The sequence below is a fragment of the Stenella coeruleoalba genome, assembly GCF_951394435.1.
Source record: "Stenella coeruleoalba genome assembly, chromosome: 17".
Taxonomy (NCBI): domain Eukaryota; kingdom Metazoa; phylum Chordata; class Mammalia; order Artiodactyla; family Delphinidae; genus Stenella; species Stenella coeruleoalba.
The window spans coordinates 13,321,950-13,340,608 of NC_137163.1; the positions used below are offsets into that span (position 1 = coordinate 13,321,950).

The following is an 18,659-nucleotide window of genomic DNA, read 5'->3' on the forward strand; positions in this document are numbered from 1 at the left end:
GATACACAGGCAAAAAGAATTAGGAATTCCTTAGCTTCACTAAATTCCTGCAAAGTGCCATCCACTAACCGGATTTCTAAACTCTTCTCCAGAATTTTCATTCACTCCTTTTGTACCTAAATGAAACTAGGTACCTCAAGCAACTTAAATATGCATATTATTATTCTCTCCTTTAAACCTTGATTCCACCCACTGGAAGTGCCCTTTAGTTTTAGGCCCAGTTATCTTAAAAGCAGTCCCTGAGGCAAGGGTCCTAATGCAAGGGCGGTATTAAGGAAGTGCTCCTATAAGAAACTAGGAAGGGAGAAGAAGAAGCAGAGGAGGGAGGAGAAAGGAACCAAACAAGGGTGTGACTTCCATGAAGCCCCAAGCTGCAGATCCTGCAGGACTCCGGAACATAACTTACACTCTGAAGGTATTGTCTTAAGACAAAGGAGATGGGGCTATTGTATTCCCATAGTCAACCAAGCATTGGCATCAAGCTTCCCTGAGGGGATTGGAAGGCATTCCTGCCTCTCTGTAAAGGAAACGGGCCCCAGTGCCTGGGCACAGTCCTCTGTAGCAAGCATGAAGAGGCTAGAGGATGGATGCACAGAGCTGGTGAAAGGAATCTGAAGTGCTCTGGGTGGGGCACTTTAACTTCACTTCATCTGTCATTTACATATTTTTCCATTTTCTGGATGGTCGCAAATTCTGGGGGAAAATTTATGAGAAGGAAGTTGGAATAAGCTAATCTGCTGCTGCATTTGGTCCTGAGACCATGAGTGATTCCCCTCATCTTCCTTCTCTATCACTCTTTTACATCCCCCCCCTTAAGCTGTGGTTTGTGCTCCCACAGTGCACCTGACTTGTCTTCATCTGAGGAGTCTGGGTCCCTGGTTACCATGTTTCATTGAGCCATACCATGGAAGTACTAAGAGATGCCCCAGTAGGTTTCCTGAGTGCCAAGCATAGCCCTGCCTGCTCCCATTATATAGCAGCAACCTCTGCTTATACTAAGTGACCTCTGTCTCACCTCTCCTGATGCTGTACTTCCCCTGAGTTTTAGCCCAAGATCTCACCTCTTCCATAAAGCCTTCTGGATGCTTACAGACCTCAGAACTTTCTTCTTCCATAACTCACAGAATTTACCGCTATGCCTCTCATCTGGCCTGAATCACAGTCTGCATTGTGATTTCTCATTATGGGATTATTTTTGTATTGTCTTTGGAAAATGTCATTTGGTTGACTTGTGAGTGCACATCTTGTCTTTCCAGTGGAAACCTGAAAGGTTCACTGACTACCTCCAGTGCCTAGCACAGAGTACTCTGCCTCCCCAGGACTTGGTGAATGCATGTTGGATCCAGCCACTGAACAGCTTACAGAACAGCACATTTGCACTGTAGCACTGGATCCTGATTTTTTCACTGGAACTCTTGCTTCCCAGAGTTCCCTAATTTCTTTGTTTCCAACTCCCCAATCATCTTTCAAACAACACGAAAAGGAAGCTTTGAAAGATTTAACTTTTCACATTTTGAAACCAGTTCAAACCCTTAAAAGTATATATTTTTAGATATTTGATTACAAATTTCTTGCCGATGAAGGTCGTAAATGCCGCCACACAGAGAAATTTTCCCTTTTTGGCACTGCTCAGACCTTAAAATTTACAAACATGCTTTGTTTGAGGATAGTGGGTATTTGTGGAGAGGGCATAGAAAATGTTTCCAATCATCACATAAAGAGGCAGTTCAGCTTATATTGAACACCTTTTTTGTGCCAGGAATTGCACTAAGAACTTTATACAGACTGAGTTGTCCAGAGATGCTTTTTTTCTTCTCCTTTTCTCTGAAGCTCACATGTTGGAGTACTTTGAAACATATCATAGCCTCTCGTGGAAGCTTAAAGAGAAAGGGGGAATACTCAGGTCAATTCGTTTCACAATTAATTACTTCTTCTGGAAGGCTTTGCCTTGTAATTGTAGTATTAATCTCTATGTATTTGTTATTTCTGATTGCTTCGGTTTTATGTACTCTATTCAGAAGCAAAAATTGAATACAGTAATAGAACTAATCTTGACTATGTGACCCCAAGTATGTAATCTACTCTCCACAAGCAATACTGGGATGAAATAAAATATTTATATGACTGTTAATAAAGGTTAAGATATATTGAATGCTTGCTATGAGCCAGACAATCTGTAAAGCACTTTATATACATCATCTCATTCAAATACTCATCACAATTCCCAGAGATAGGTTCTACAATTATCTCTGTTTTATAGACACAGAAATTAAAACTCAGAGAGGCTGAATCAGTTCCCAAAGATCATACAACCAGTAAGTAGAGAAGCTGAGATTACACTGCACAGAGGAAAGAGTCCTGGTTCTTTACTTGGAGATGGCCGGCTAAGTTGCATTATCAGCGCTGATCTTGCTACTTAAGAGATCAAAAGAAAATCACACACTCTTTAAGCCTCAGTTTCTTCATTTATTGAATAAAACCCTCGATGCTCACACTGCTTATTCCCATCTATCTACACTCTCATTTGTCCATCTTAGAGCATTTAACTTGCACTGTTTTATACTTTGTTTATAAGAGTAACAGGTAGCTCTCAAAGAGCAGAAATTATGTCATATTCGTCTTCAAATCCATAGCTCCCAGGCCACTATTCTATATGGTTTAAATGCATTCATTCATTTAGTCCTCACAACACCATACAGAAGGTTTTATTTTTATCTCCACTTATTTCACACTTAAGGAGGATACTGGACCCCAGTCATGATTATGTTAATGATGTCAGATGGATCTAAACTTAGGTAGTCTGGCTCCAGCATCCATGCTGTTTTTTTTTTTATTAATTTTTATTGGAGTATAGTTGATTTACAATGTTGTGTTAGTTTCTGCTGTACAGCAAAGTGAATCAGTTTTACATATACATATATCCACTCTTTTTTAGATTCTTTTCCCATATAGGCCATTACAGAATACTGAGTAGAGTTCCCTGTGCTATACAGTAGGCTCTTATTAATTATCTATTTTATATATAGTAGTGTGCATATGTCAATCCCAATCTCCCAATTTAATCCCCCCCGTTTCCTCTTTGGTAACCATAAGTTTGTTTTCTACATCTGTGACTTTATTTCTGTTTTGTAAAAAAGTTCATTTGTACCATTCTTTTAGATTCCACATATAAGCAATATCATAGGATATTTGTCTTTCTCTGTCTGACTGACTTCACTCAGTATGACAGTCTCTAGGTCCATCCATGTCGCTGCAATTGGCATGCTCTTAATTACTATGCTATACACAAGAGTAATTTAATTTTTTTCTTAAATCCAGGTCTAGTTTCAGAATGGAATTATGTATACATTTTCCTCTCCACTTTCTCTTTAACTCTTGTTTCTGTTCCGTGACCTGTATTTATTTGTATGTAACTGGAGATGTGATTTTCATTGCACTCTACTTTAAAAATCCCAGTATTAAATCTCATATGTACATTAATATTAACATATCGTTGATATTTCTCAGGAGCAACACTAAAAGCGCAAAGCCTTCCTCTAATTTTCAAGTTTACAACCTTAAGTGTAAAGGGTAGCCAAATTTGGCCACCCCAAAATATGCCACTTTGGCATAAGTATTATTTCGAACTGAAGGCATTTGTGGAGCAGACACAAAAACGCTCTCTGTCCTCCCCCTATTTGCCACTTTAGTTCCTTATTAGGCTGGTGGTGACGCTAGAGAAATCTACATAACAAACTTTACTAATTAGTCTTTAACCATTATCAGTTTTCCTTATATTTGCTTTCACACAATTTGCTGCCCCTAGATACCCAAAGTCCTTTTCCTTTATCTTGTCACTTCTCTAAAAATGTACTGTTCCCTTGCCACGCTTAAGTTCTAACCACCCCTTGAGTCTCTCCACTGTATATATGAGATATACATGTTAGTGAACTTCTGTTTTTCTCTTGTTACTCTGTCTTTTGTTAGAGAGCCCTAGCAGAAAACCTAGAAGGGGAAAAAGATTTTCTTTTTCTCCTCCCCTACAAATGCAAGGACATGATCTTACACAGGTCCAGCAGAAGTCCAAGGTTTAGAAAGTCAGCACAAATCTAGGATAAAATCACAATGAGCATAAGGTCCCAGATATGCTCATTTTGGCCTAGTAGGACACAGAAAACAGGTATAATACATAAGACCTAAAAAAGATTAACTAAGTCCCTCAATTTTAAAAAATAAAATAACAAATGATTTAAGAATAAAACTAAATGAAATATCATTTAAAAAATAAACACTGTGATTTAAAAAAAGGAAGCAGTAAAGTATCTAAAGAAAACTGATTGGTCAACTAGGCATATCATTGTGAAAACCTAAAGGTATAACCAAAGATTATCCAAAAGAATTTAGACATGACCCCCAAAGATTAATATCTTTATAATATTTATCTCTATAAATAAAGGACACCAAGACTAAAGTATAAACAGATTCACTTTTTAATGTGACTTTTTTTCATTTACTTAAAAATTTGCAATCAGGGAATATATAATGAACATATCAGTCAAAACCGAGTGACTACTCCCCACGAGTTCTTAACATGTTACAGTTCATTGTTAGAGGCATAATCAAGATCACACACATACACACATTCTTCCCAGATTTCCAACAATTGTTTTGGGATCCACTAGTGAGAGATGCTCTTCTAAACACAAGTTAAACGAATAGAATAGAATAGAATAGAATAGGATAGGATAGGTTAGGACAAGATAGAATAGAATAGAATAGAATACAACACAACACAGCACAACACAACTCAAATGTATAGTTTGAAACTAGAGCAATAATATACAAGGTAAAGATATAGATGGTAGATAACAGATATAGAGTTATAGAGAGAGATTTCGATAAATGTGCCTTTAAAAATAAGGTTAGGGGCTTCCCTGGTAGCACAGTGGTTGAGACTCCGCCTGCCGATGCAGGGGACGCGGGTTCGTGCCCCGGTTTGGGAGGATCCCACATGCCGCGGAGCAGCTGGGCCCGTAAGCCATGGCCGCTGAGCCTGCGCGTCCGGAGCCTGTGCTCCGCAACGGGAGAGGCCACAACAGTGAGAGCCCAGCATACCAAAAAATAAATAAATAAGGTTAATCACAGTATTCCCTCAGATTGTTTAACTTTGTAAAAGTGATACTCCAAGGCTGTCCACAACCCAAAGCAAGTCTGTGAATTTTTTCTTATCTATGACAAGATGAGCACAGAAATTGAGAGTAAATCTTTAGAAACTTTTATAACAGTCTGACAGAAAAACTTCATGACTTTTGAATGTAGTAACAACAATGACAAAGTTTAGAGTTTCATTTTATGCCTTTTTATAATTTTTCTAGTAATTCATTTTTATTATATTTTACAAAAGAATCAAGCTCTGATGGGTTAGAAGTTTCAAAAAGAAAACTATCCATTTTCCACAGGTAGTTTGAGAAGCACGTCCTAAAATTATATTTGGTCAAGATGTTGCTGTGTATTCTTCCCCTCTCTATGGTTGTACAAATCCACATTCTGGATTTCGTTAGACTATTATTTTCGTTAGACTATTATTTCACCTTCCCAGGAATTGTAATTATTCACTTTCACGGTAAGAAAAATCAGAGGAGGTGGGTGAACTGAGAGAAAGGGGAAGACCACCTTCCTGCCTAGCAGCTGCAAGCTAGAACTGTACACGAGGTATAAATTTAGGAATTCTACAGTCAGCGTTAGGTCAGTAGTTTCCCCTTTTATATCAATTGTCACAAGGTTATTTTTCTTGCATCTCTACACAATTCTTCCAAACTTTGTTTTGTACTTTATGCCGTCACTCACAGATACCACAAGACATCCTCTCCCTTTGACTTCTAGGCTCAAGGGCAGTGAAAACGCGGGGACCCTTTTAGGCTTTGGTGAGTTAAAATGCCATCTGAGATTTGCGTCTGTCCCCGCCCCGCCCCCTTGCTTTGGTGGCACTGATATGGATGCGATTTGCTGTCTGTGTAGGGCTGAGCTGACTCCCAGTGGAATATGTATATACTGGAGGTGCTGAAGAGTGTCCAGGGCTAAGGTTTTTCCTGCAGAAACAGAGCTGTAAGCCTCAAGCTCACACCACCCATTTATCTTGCTTAGCTCCAAACCACAAACTGTACAAAAGGTACTTGCCCAGATTTGTTTACATTTCTGTCACGTTTTCTGAAAAGAGAAAAGGGCTAACTTCCAAATTCACTTCTCAGAAAATTGAAAACAGTTAACTGACCTTAGAGAGCATCTGCCTGGCCCCGACGTCACATCCTTGTTTCTTGGTCCACTTGTCTCATGACCAAGCCCCAGAACTCAAAGCACCTATAAGATATAAAACCACTGCTAATTGCCAGATGTCAGGGTCATTGCCCTTTTAGGCTGACCCTTCTATTAGTAGCAAATAAAGGTGCTTTCTTTTTTTCCTCACCTCTATATCCTTCAACAGGAGATTTTTGTCAGAATATAGTCCACCTTGTGGCCAGGCAGTTCTTCCTCCAGAATTCCTTTAGGTACACTCTGTGAGCTGAAATGTATGTGCTGATGTCCAGTTTAATGCTGTATATTACACATTTTGAAAAGGAACTCAGAATGGAAGGGATACTAATGTGTCCTCCATATATTAGATAAAACAGCTGGAAGAGAATTTAAATAATCATTGACTGAACCCCACTTTCCATTGATCTGTAACCCACATGTCCATCAGGACAACTGGAAGTTCCTAAGGATACTTATAGCCAGTTTTGTTAAAAATGACATCATCTTCTAAGGAGGTTTAGGCCAGATGGCTCCCTATATTCCTGTTTCTCAGAGAGTAGAAGTAGTCAACTAATTTAAAAACAGAAAGAAAAAAAATAGAAGGGAAAATAGAGTTCTAAAAAATCCATGTTAATATTTTACAATATAAGGAAAATTAGATGAGCTACAGTTATCCTTCAAATGAGTGTAAAAGGGAAAGAGCTTAAAAGCATCTATTACACATAATAGATGCCTGAAAAGAGAACTCTGGGAATAGCAACGATAAGCTTGTAGGATAAAAGGAAATAATCTAAAATGTGTCCAATATACTAATTATTGTGAACATCTTAGTGGTTTCTATTAAAAGAGTCTCTTCTAAACCTCAAAATAAAATACAAGAAATTGTAGCCTACAGAGAGATACGTTTAATATAACAAAATGAAAACATGCATTCAAAGTATAGGCAATAGGGCCAAAAGAGTAATTAATCAGCAAAAATGTACTAATTAATGCTATTACTATTCCTAAGGGAATACCAATACAATAAACTACCTTCAAATATGTATTAAATAAATAAATATTTAAAATCCATCAAGAGAGAAAAGATGACAACATAATATCATGAATAAAACAACAAAAAGATAAAATAAAATTGATTTCTGCTAATATGATAGCAATATTACTAGTGCTTTGGAAAATTCATAAAATTTATATATTTGGATTTAACTGATTTATCAAAAACTAAAAAATATAACAATTAATAAAACTTGGAATAAAAAATGAGAAACCTAGCAACTTCCTTGTACCTGTATAATATCTATTATTTTATTGTGTCTAGAGTGATGTAAATCAGTGTCTGTCTTCCCTAGTAGATTGAGACCTTAGTGGGGATGGTGGGTAGGTTATCTTCAGGTTTTGGTTACCTACATAATAAGTACTCAGTAAGTGTTTTTAAGTAACGGAGAATGTGAAGAAAAAGAGATTCTTAAGTTACAGGATAAGATCAAGAGATTGAAAACAATATAAAAGGTTAATAGCAACTTAAAAAAATAAAGCACTTATATCTGACATATTTACTGGGCAATTTTTCCAGGCATCTAAAAAAAAGGGAAAAGAAAAATAAGAATAAACTTCTATTTTTTGAAAAATAATATGTGTCAGGCACCATACTCAGAAGACACTGAAATATCAATGTTTGTGAATGTGATTGTATAAGTAGAAAATAAGAGAAAAATCCCAAAACAAATTAAGCTCCTTTTGTTGTAGGATATCAGAAAACCCCAAGCATTACAATTAAATTCTTAAGTACTGATGATAACTAGAATGTGAAATGAATGGAGTCCATTCCTGGCAGCAAAAACTGAGTACTGTATTAATGCATTAAGAAATAGATGCTCAACAAAACACACGCACATGTACTACCCTAAATGAATGTACAAGAACGCATACATCAATGAAGAGGGAAAGTCTCCGCAAGAAGTCTATTTTGAAGTTTATTTTGAAAAGACTTCAAAATACCTGCATTATCCTACATAGCTATCCATTTCATGATACTCTTCCTGAATCCTATCATCCGCCAACCACACTTCACCCTAACTTCCACCACCAGATTGATTACCCTAAAACAGACATTTTTGATGCATCCTTACTGTTTTTTATTTATTGTATTTATTTATTGCAGTAAGCACATTTAACATGAGATCCACCCTTTCAATAAGTTTTTGCGTACAATGCGGTATTATTAACTGCAGGCACAATGCCATACAGCAGATCTCCAGGACTTAGGCTGCATAACCGAAACTTTATGCCCTTTGAATAGCAACTCCCCACTTCCTCCCTCTCCCAGCCCCAGGCAACCACCCTTCTCCTCTCTGCTTCTATGAGTTTGACTATTCTAAATTTCTCATATAAATGGAATCATACGATATGTGTCCTTCTGTGACTGGCGTATCTCACTTAGGATAATGTCCTCCAGGCTCATCCATTTTGTTGCGTTCACTTTTTATATTTATTTTCTGATTTCTCCAAACTTGCCTATTTTCAATGCCTGTGCCACATGATCCCCACCCCTGCATTTTTCTATTTGTGTGCCTTTCGTGAAGCTTTTCCAGATTTTTCCAGCTGAGGCGACCTATTACTGCAATTTAACAGTCTGTGTGTTTCTGCCTAATGTTTTCAATTCAGTTAAATCTGTGTCCTATACAACATCTATATCCCTCATCATATGTAGCAGAGTGTCTTACAGTAATTATGCAGTAAATAGTATTTAACCCATTGGATGGTTGTAAACTCCTTAAGAGAACATTTCATTTACCTTAGTAACCCCAAGCGCTAGGAAGTATCTGATGTAGTAAATGCTCAAAATATGTTGAGCTCTTGTGTGGGGATAACCAGAGAGGAAGGAGAATGCAGTGATTTGGCTGAGAACACATTGCTGCATGCAGAGGCCAATACTTAGCTCTCTTCTCATTTGACCTGTCAGCAGCATTTGACCCAGCTTGTGACTCCTCCCTACCGGAAACACTTCCTTCACTAGACTTCTAGGACATTTCCTCTCTTGGTTCTCCTTCTATGTCACTGACTGTTTCTTCTCAGTCTATTTTGCTATCTCTCTGTCTTCTCCCAGCCTCTTCACCTTGGAATGCCTCAGGAATCAGTCCCTGGTCCCTTTCTTTTTTGTCCTCTTCTTTTCTAATACTCACACCCTAGGTGACCCCATTAGTTCATGGCTTTAAAAAAATAACTAGGTGCTGATAATTCCCATATATATATACATCTCCAATGCTGACACCTTCATTAGCTCAAACCTATAGTGTTCAATGCCTACTTGATATTTCCCCTGGGATGTCCAATAAATGTTTCAAATTTAGTATATCCCAAGATGAACTCTGAATCTTTCTCCTTAAGCCTGATCCTCCAGCAATATTCCTCATCTCAGCTAAGAGTGAAAACATCATTCTTCCTGAATCCCAGGCACTTCTGACTATCTCAGAAGTGAAACAGGAAACACCTTTGTGCTCTATCTCCAAACTATGTACAGATGCCAACTTCTCACCTCCCACCCCTCCGCCAACCTGATCTGAGCCATCGTCATTGTTCCTTTGGATTGTTACAATATTGTTACAATTGCTTGCCCACATGGCAGCCAGAGAGATCCTTTGAGAATTTAAGTCAGATCACGTCACTTCTCTTTCACAACCCTGCAACAGCCCTCCATTTCACTCAGAGTAAAACCCAAAGTCTTTACGAGGAAAAATGCAATTGGACTTCCCATGTTCCTCTCTGACCTCATCTCCTACTAATATTTCCTTCCTGTTCACTCCCCTCTAGCTACAATGCCCTCCTTCCTATTTATTTCAGTTCTCTATTGCTCCATAACAGAATCCCCAAATTAACTTTTGTTGTCATCTCTGTGGCTCTGTAGGTTGACTTCAGCTGGGCATTCTTGCTTCGGGTTTCTTGTACGGTTGCAGTGCAGGGTCAGCTGGTCTGAAGTCATCTGAAGGTTTAAAGACCAGGGCATCCAAGATACCTCAGTCCTATGTTTGACAGTTGATGCTGGGCTTGTGGACCAGCGCACCTCCATGTGGTCTCTCTGTGTGCCTCGAACTTCTTACAGCATGACAGCCAGGGGACTGTCAGTTTTCTGAGAGTCAGCATCACGAGAGCAAGTGTTAAAGAGGCAGGAAGTAGACATTTCCAGGCCAGCTAAGAGCCACACCTGCAACTGGCACAGTGACACTTAAGCCATATTGTATTGGTTTAAGCAGTCACAGAGCCTGGCAGGATTTTAGGACCTGGAGAAATAAACTCCACCTGTTCATGGGAATGGGGCAAAGTCTCATTGCAAAGGAGCATGTGGGATGGGAGATAATGGGGCAATCTTTGGAAAATATACTCCATGGAGCTATTTTTCAAACACATCAGCTATACTCTCACCTCAGTGCTTTGCACTAGCCTTTCCTTCTGCCGCGAATGCTTTTCTCCCAGTATCAGCATGCTTTGCCCCCTCATTGCTTTCAAGTCCTTGCTTTCTCACTTACTTCAGCTCTGCTGATATGTCGCCTTCTCCACGAGCCCATCTGTGGCCACCCTATTTAACATTATACATAGCCACTCTCCCTTATGACCAGGTGCTCACAATGGCCCATGACATAACCATTGAACTTCAGGCACCTCTGCTGCCCCCAAGTGCCTGAACTGTGGCTTGCCCTCAATTTTCAGCGAGCACTAAACCACTAAGGTGCAGAATATCCCCTTCTTCACAAAACATTCTGAGAATCTGCTAACCACACAGAAAAACATTTCCCCGTTAAAACAGCCCAGTGATGCCACCTGTTCACCCCACCCTATTCACCCACTTGCCCTGCTACCCCACAGATTTCCTGTCAGTTCTTGCCCACTCTCCAAAAAAGAAAAGCCTTTTTTGGTTTAATTTTGAGAGATTTGCCAATTTCTGGGATCAAAACATTCTCCCTATTAGAATAATCATTTTAAATAAAGTCTCTCTTTGTCTAAATCCATATTTATTTTGATTTGACACTCAGCACTCTTAGTCCTTTTTACCCTACACCATTTTTTTCATATCACTTATTACTTTCAAACATACTGTATATTTTATCTATTTAGTATGTTTCTTGTCTCTCTCCCTTTATTAGAATATAAACTGCATGACAGCAGGATGTCTTTCTATTGTGTCTACTAAATTCCCATCACCCATTACACACATTGTGGGTGCTCAAAAATCATGTGTCAATTTAATGCATAAGCCCTCTCCTGTGTTGTAATGAAAGCAAGTCCATCCAGCACATAAAGATAGAGAATAAAGAAATATTGGCTACTGATCTTCTGGGATCTCATTCTCCACGGCAGGTAATTGAGTCTTTGACACGTTCCTTGAGCCAGTTTCTCCTTTCAATCGTGTGGCTCCTATAAAACTCTAATTAGCGATCTGTCATATTATCCTTAGTCCTTCCTAACTCCTTTCCCTCTCTGCCCTTGAACTTAGCTCAGAGACTGGAACCTGGTTATTTGTGAACAGTTTCCCCTGATGCTGCTGGACCACTGCATTTTCAGTCATTTTCTCTTGGCATGCCCTTGTTAACTTGTGCTGAGTTTATATCCTGTCTAATCCCAGCCATTAGTCTAGACCTTCCCTGTAGTCTGTTACATGTTCTCAGATGTTATACTGTCCTATGGTCTGGACCATCTTGCTTCCTCTCCAGCTGATCTGTCCACCCGATCTTGCCCCGCCTCAATGGGCAGGTACACTACTGTTTGTGACCCCTCCTAATCTTCCACATCCTACTTTAACAAACTAAGTCCCTTGTAGACACATCCTGAGGCAGAAGGAAAAGAAACTAATCTCTTCTTCATGATCATGCACTGGTAATATTTATGGAGTGAATTTTTGTCAGAAAATCTAAGGGCACAGTGATTTTGTTGTCAAAGTTATTCCTCCTTTCCTAGGATCTAGGCAGAGAGAGAAAGAGAGGGGGAAGGTCAAAAGTCTTAGGATCATAATGACTTTCAGTTTGTGACCACATAATTTACCTTGTTATTACCCACTGTTGCTCTTTTAAACAAAAATATCAGAGCCCTATTCAAATGAATGGGATACCAATGCCTCAGAGTTTCCCTCAAGCATCGTTAGTAAAGGGACAATCTTCAAATTTATTCAAACTGCGTATATCTCTTGAGTTTGCAAAACTGAGCTGGAAATCCGTTAAAGAAAATTTATGGGATTTTGGCCCAGGAGGGAAAGCACGAAAGCTAGGATATTCCAAACTGTGAGGAAAATCTTCCCTCACATTGAAAAATAAAATTTTGTTTTCAACTCTTCTTTTAAATGTAGGAAATATCTCACACTATCTTTTATATCTTCCCTGTCTTGTTTTCCAATTTTATATCTTCAGATGAGGCAGAGGGTGAAAGAAAAGGCCCTAGAATGCAGGTCGATAGCCTTGGGTTCTACCTTCTTGTGATCAACATCTGAGTCTCATCTATGAGATGTAAATAATAATTTATTTACATGCCCCATGGGTAATAATGTGAATTAAACAAGGAGGGCAAATTGAAAATATTTTTACTAATAGACATATAACCAATTGCAAATTGGAATGTAAAAAAATAGTATAAATGGAAATATATTTGTATTGGATAATTAATATTTGTAAATACCATTCCCCCCCAAATAATATATAAATTAAATATACTTGCAAAATGAGTCTAAAATTTAACTAGAATAATAAATGTATGAGAATAGCTGAGATCTGATGAGGGGGGAGAAAGGAAGAATAACAATTGGTTTATCCTATCTAATATAAAACGTATGATTAAGCTAAAACAGACTTCTCAACTGGGGGTAGTTTTTTTCCCCAAAAGGATATTTGATCATGACTTTGAGACATTTTTTCTTGTTACTGGTGAGCTGGGTTGAGGGTGGGGGACGTGCTGCTGAGCTCAGTAGGTAAAGGCCAAGGATGCAGGTGAACATCCTGCAATGCACAAGATTTCCCTGGACAACAAAGGATTATCCAGCCCAATATGCCAATAGTACTGAGGTTAAGAAACTGAACCCAAAGTATTAAAACTGTGGTGCAGGTATGGGGACCAATAGACAAATACTGGTGCAGACTGGAAAGTCCAAGTTCAGTCTCAAGTATACACAAAGGTGTTACATCTGATAAAAATGTCCCACCAGTTCGGGAAAGTACTCAGCAAATGTTAGTGGATCAACTGACTAATGGATTGCAAGGAATAGAATTACCACCTTACTTCACTCAAAAAGATTCAACATTTTTTATCCAAGTAGCTAGAAAAAAATAAAGTGAATAGTAATTTAACCTTGGGATGGAGAAGCTATTTCTAGAAATAGCATTCATTCTACCTATCATTTAAGATGCAGTGTGTTGCAGTTCCTGAGCCACACCCCTGTGAAGAGGGAAGTGGGAGGGTAAACATTTCTATCTCCTGGAAAACAAAGGAAGTTTCAGCTCTGGGGAGGCTAGCTTATGCCTGCAGATAAGCAAGAGGCCTGATTAAATAGGGCTTTGTAAAAGGAGCTTAAGTTTCACTTCTCAGTCTATGCTTTCAAACAAGAATAAAGAGTGTTCCCAAAGAGACATGGATGCTGAAGCATTAAGTCCCAGCTCCAGTGATTAGCCTCTGTCTAGAGAACACAAACATCCAGAAGTGCACGCGTTGCTTCCCCTACTCATGACTGCAGACCTACATTTTAGTCTTTGCACCTGATTTATTGTTATAAATGTATTATTCTACCCCTTGAAAACCAAATGGATTGGGTCACCTTGATTGATGAAAACAAAATCAACTGCTTTGGTGTCATTTTCCAAGAAAAGGGTGGTATATTATATATGAGAAAGTAAAAGGATACAATTAGAAGGTGATCCCTCCAGCTAAAAACAAGGAGAGCTTTTCTTTAATATGGCTGCAAGTCTTCCTTTTTGTTTGACGTTTCTCCTTTAAATTCCCCATATATCATCTCTGTGGGCAAACCTGGAGGAAAGAAGCTCAGGTCTGACCTCAAAGCTATAACATACAGAACTGTATTTGCAACTATTTAGTTCCAAGGGGCCGTGTACAATTCAGTCATAGTTTTGGTTGCGTTTGGAGACGTTCTTCCTAGTCTGTTGTTCCTCATTCACTTATGACTTGTGCGTAGGGATCCATATTGGCCTGTGACATTTTTCGGAAATAGAATACGGAGCCGGTCCCATTACTAGTTGCATCACAAGTGAGAAGGCAATAACAGAATTGGAGGATTTGGGCTCTAGAAAGCAGATGAGTTTCTCTATTGAGAAAATGAGAGCCGAGCACAGGGATGGTGGATTATATATTAAATGAAGAGATAGAGTATCAAATTAGACAGCACAGCCTGTTGTATCAATATTTCAAAGAACATTTCTAAACCTGCGAAGAATATTTCTAAACCTTTACATATAAATACAATCATGGGTGTAAGCATCAAGATATTTTAAGACTACAGTAAGTATACAGAGGTTGGACAAACTTTCCTTGACAATACTGTCTTTCTGTAAAAAGATTTCTCAGCCTGCTCCAATCCTCAGTTCCTTCTCTGAATTATCCACATTACCTGCTCAATCATGTGTTTTTTACAAAATTTCCTTTATTTTTGCCATTTTAAAAGAAATTTGAATTGTCATCTAATTTGGCATATAACTGTGCCTGGGCTTTCCATGTTTGTTTTGAGCAGCTTGAGGGCAGGGATTTTGCTTGTTTTGTATCCTCCAGAGTATAAAGCATAATTATTTCTGCCCAAATAGTGCATTTATGATTTTAAATTATAACTGATTAATGAATCCATACAAGTGAGTGGAAGATAGAATAATATCTCATCTACCCAGAATTCACTGCTCCAGTAGTCTTATCTTTTTGAAACATATGAAAGAACCATTAGAAAAAGAAAAGCTTTCAAACATCCAAAAAGGATATTATAAAGTTCATTTGTACCGTCTTAAATGAGCATGAAATAACAAAAGGGAAAAACCTGAGATGGTTACAGCTAGGAATTATTTTAACAGTGTGACACAGGAATTAGTATAGGGTAAATAACTTTTGACCCAGTGAAGCAGACTTTTTTCAGATAGCATGAAACCTGGATTTTTTTTTTTTTTTCTTTTCATCAAAGGCAAACAGCCTAAACCCCTCTCCTTGCTGCAGAGAGAAGACACTATTCCCAGATAACAAGGAGCTTTTCCAATATAATTTTGCAGAATGTACTCTGGAGAGGTTGGCGGGGAACCCTCAATTTTCAGCATTTTCATAGTTGTGTGCAGTAGGAAAAAGAATGGCTAAAAGAAATGCAATAAATGAAGCCTCTGCTCATAATGGGTATAGGAGGAATTATGGACAAAGAGTTTGAAAATTCTCTGGAGTTAGATCTTCAACACAGAGGTAAGGTAATGACTTTTATGAAACAAAACTATCTTACGAATCTGTCATAGACAAGTATGAAACACAGAAGTGATTAAGCAAAACAGGTAGAATCAGACATGCATCAGTAAGAACATCCAGGCGAGAGCAAGAGAGCAATACTGCCCTTAATATATTACTGAAGGGTTCACCATCACCTAAGTGAAGAGGTATGGGAGGTATCAACCAGTTATGTTATACCTACATCAGGATATCACTGGTACTCTGAGATGGTATATCATTGTGTTTAAGTAAACCAATTAGCAAGCCATTCATAGCTGATCTTATATATTAAATTAGTCATTCTCAACTGATTCTTTGCATTTTTTTTTTTTGCGGTGTGTGGGCCTCTCACCGTTGTGGCCTCTCCCGTTGAAGAGCACAGGCTCCGGACGCGCAGGCTCAGCGGCCATGGCTCACGGGCCCAGCCGCTCCGCGGCATGTGGGATCTTCCCGGACCGGGGAACCCGTGTCCCCTGCATCGGCAGGCGGACTCCCAACCACTGCGCCACCAGGGAAGCCCTGCATTATCTTTTAAAAGGATCAAGTAAAAAGCACCATTCAGGTATTGCCGGAAAGAGGTTTTCTACAGCAATTCAGATCCAGTTTAGTTGCTCAGAGTGACGGAAGCTCGCACATTGAGATAGAAATGACTCAATAATTTTTCCCTCTGAAGTTTATAAACGGAATGAAATTGCTATTAGAAATGCAAAGAAAAATCAAGTTAAAACCGCTGATAGGGCTTCCCTGGTGGCGCAGTGGTTGAGAGTCCGCCTGCCGATGCAGGGGGCACGGGTTCGTGCCCCGGTCCGGGAAGATCCCACATGCCGCGGAGCGGCTGGGCCCGTGAGCCATGGCCGCTGAGCCTGCGCGTCCGGAGCCTGTGCTCTGCAATGGGAGAGGCCACAACGGTGAGAGGCTGGCATACCGCAAAAAAAAAAAAGCCCTGATAAAAATAAAATAAGTCAATTTTGTTAAATTTTTAAACGTGCATTTTAAAACCTAAATTTCCAAACCCCCTTTCTGACGTTAATATTGGTAAATTAAATAGGGTTAAATTAAAAAGCAGTGTTTGGGTTTGACGGTGACAGAGCGTGGGTTCTAGACCGCACCCTGTCCTCCCTACTGTAAACAACCATAAGACTGGACAAAATATACGAAGCATTTTCGGAGGAGAACTGCGAGAGGTGTGGGGGTGTGGAGGGACAGGGCCACGGGGGAGCTGTAACGCCAGCCAAAAAGAAAACACATGTGGTGAGCTCAGTGCTTTCCCGGCCTTCTGCCTTGAGGAACGTTCAGGGCTGCCACATGTCCCCAGAAATAAAGCCCACGGAGAGAACAGCAGTCTTGCTGGGCTGAGGAGGCAGAGATTAGAGCTGAAGGCTGTTAAAGCCACTGGAATTTGCAGGGCAGTATACCAAAGAGAAGGGCCCTGTGCAGACGGAGTCCCCAGAAAGACACAGGGGAAATCTCCACGGATCCCTCCCCAGGGCTGGACTGCACACATGTAAAGTGGCTCTTCCAGAGCTGAAGGGAAATACCGCAGGGCTTACAGACTGTTTCTGAGTACAAAGGAGGCAAATTAGAATCCAGTAACTGTTGGTGGGAATGTAAATTGATACAGCCACTGTGGAGAACAGGATGGAGGTTCCTTAAAAAACTAAAAATAGAACTACCATACGACCCAGCAATCCCACTACTGGGCATATACCCTGAGAAAACCATATTTCAGAAAGAGTCATGTACCACAATGTTCACTGCAGCTCTATTTACAATAGCCCGGAGATGGAAACAACCTAAGTGCCCATCATTGGATGAATGGATAAAGAAGATGTGGCACATATATACAATGGAATATTACTCAGCCATAAAAGAAACGAAATTGAGCTATTTGTAATGAGGTGGATAGACCTAGAGTCTGTCATACAGAGTGAAGTAAGTCAGAAAGAAAAAGACAAATACCGTATGCTAACACATATATATAGAATCTAAAAAAAAAAAAAAAAAATGGTACTGATGAACCTAGTAGCAGGACAGAAATAAAGATGTAGACATAGAGAATGGACTTGAGGACATGAGGCGGGGGGAGGGGAAAGCTGGGGGGAAGTGAGAGTAGCATTGACATATATACACTAGACTACACTAACTATGTAAAATAGTTAGCTGGTGGGCAGCAGCCGCATAGCACAGGGAGATCAGCTCAGTGCTTTGTGACCACCTAGAGGGGTGGGATAGAGAGGGTGGAAGGGAGACGCAAGAGGGAGGGGATAAAGGGATATATATATATACTTATAGCTGATTCACTTTGTTATACAGCAGAAACTAACACAGCATTGTGAAACAATTATACTCCAATAAAGATCTGTTAAAAAAAAGAATTCAATAAGTAAAAATAAAATAAAAGTATGCAAATATTTGGACATTAAACAACACACTTCTAAATACCACATGGGTCACAGAAGAAATCACAAAGGACATTTAAATATATCAAACAATCAAAATGAAAAGGCAACATATCATAATGATAAAAATGCATAAAGAAAGGTAAAGAAAAGGTAAAATTTTAGGAAGTGGCTAAAGCAGTGGTAGAGGAAAATTTGCAAATTTAAATACTTATATGTAGACCAAAAAAAAAACAAAAGCTAAGAATGATAAATGACCATCTGTCCATAAATGATGAAAAATGAGATACCAGAAATAATCACTAAAACTTTGTAGCTTCTACTTGAACATCCTTTGCACGTTATTTTTTGAAACCAGGTCCTCTGTTTGTTTTGGTTTTCTTTTGTAAAATTTATTTCTACTTTTAAATGTTCAAGAGACTTTAAAAAGGCCCAAAGGCCCAAATATGTCCAGGTTTAATATAATATCAAGCCAAGGTGGTATCTGTTGGTTCCTCCATTGCCAAAACCTCAATTTGATGCTGGTTAATTATAGACCTTGATAATTCTTCT

General features: G+C 39.1%; 1 protein-coding gene across 5 annotated transcripts in view; it reads left to right on the top strand.

Annotated features, from left to right (window-relative positions):
• LRATD2 (LRAT domain containing 2) overlaps nucleotides 1-18,659 on the top strand; it is a 459,703-nt gene that overhangs the window by 427,017 nt on the left and 14,027 nt on the right. For 4 of the 5 annotated variants that reach the window (XM_079901169.1, XM_079901167.1, XM_079901164.1 and 1 more), the window contains one exon: nucleotides 5,863-5,903. The exons of the other annotated variant lie outside the window; for it this stretch is intronic. The gene's annotated coding sequence lies outside the window, so the exon portion shown is untranslated. The remainder of the gene's footprint in view (nucleotides 1-5,862; nucleotides 5,904-18,659) is intronic. 5 annotated transcript variants of the gene reach the window in all.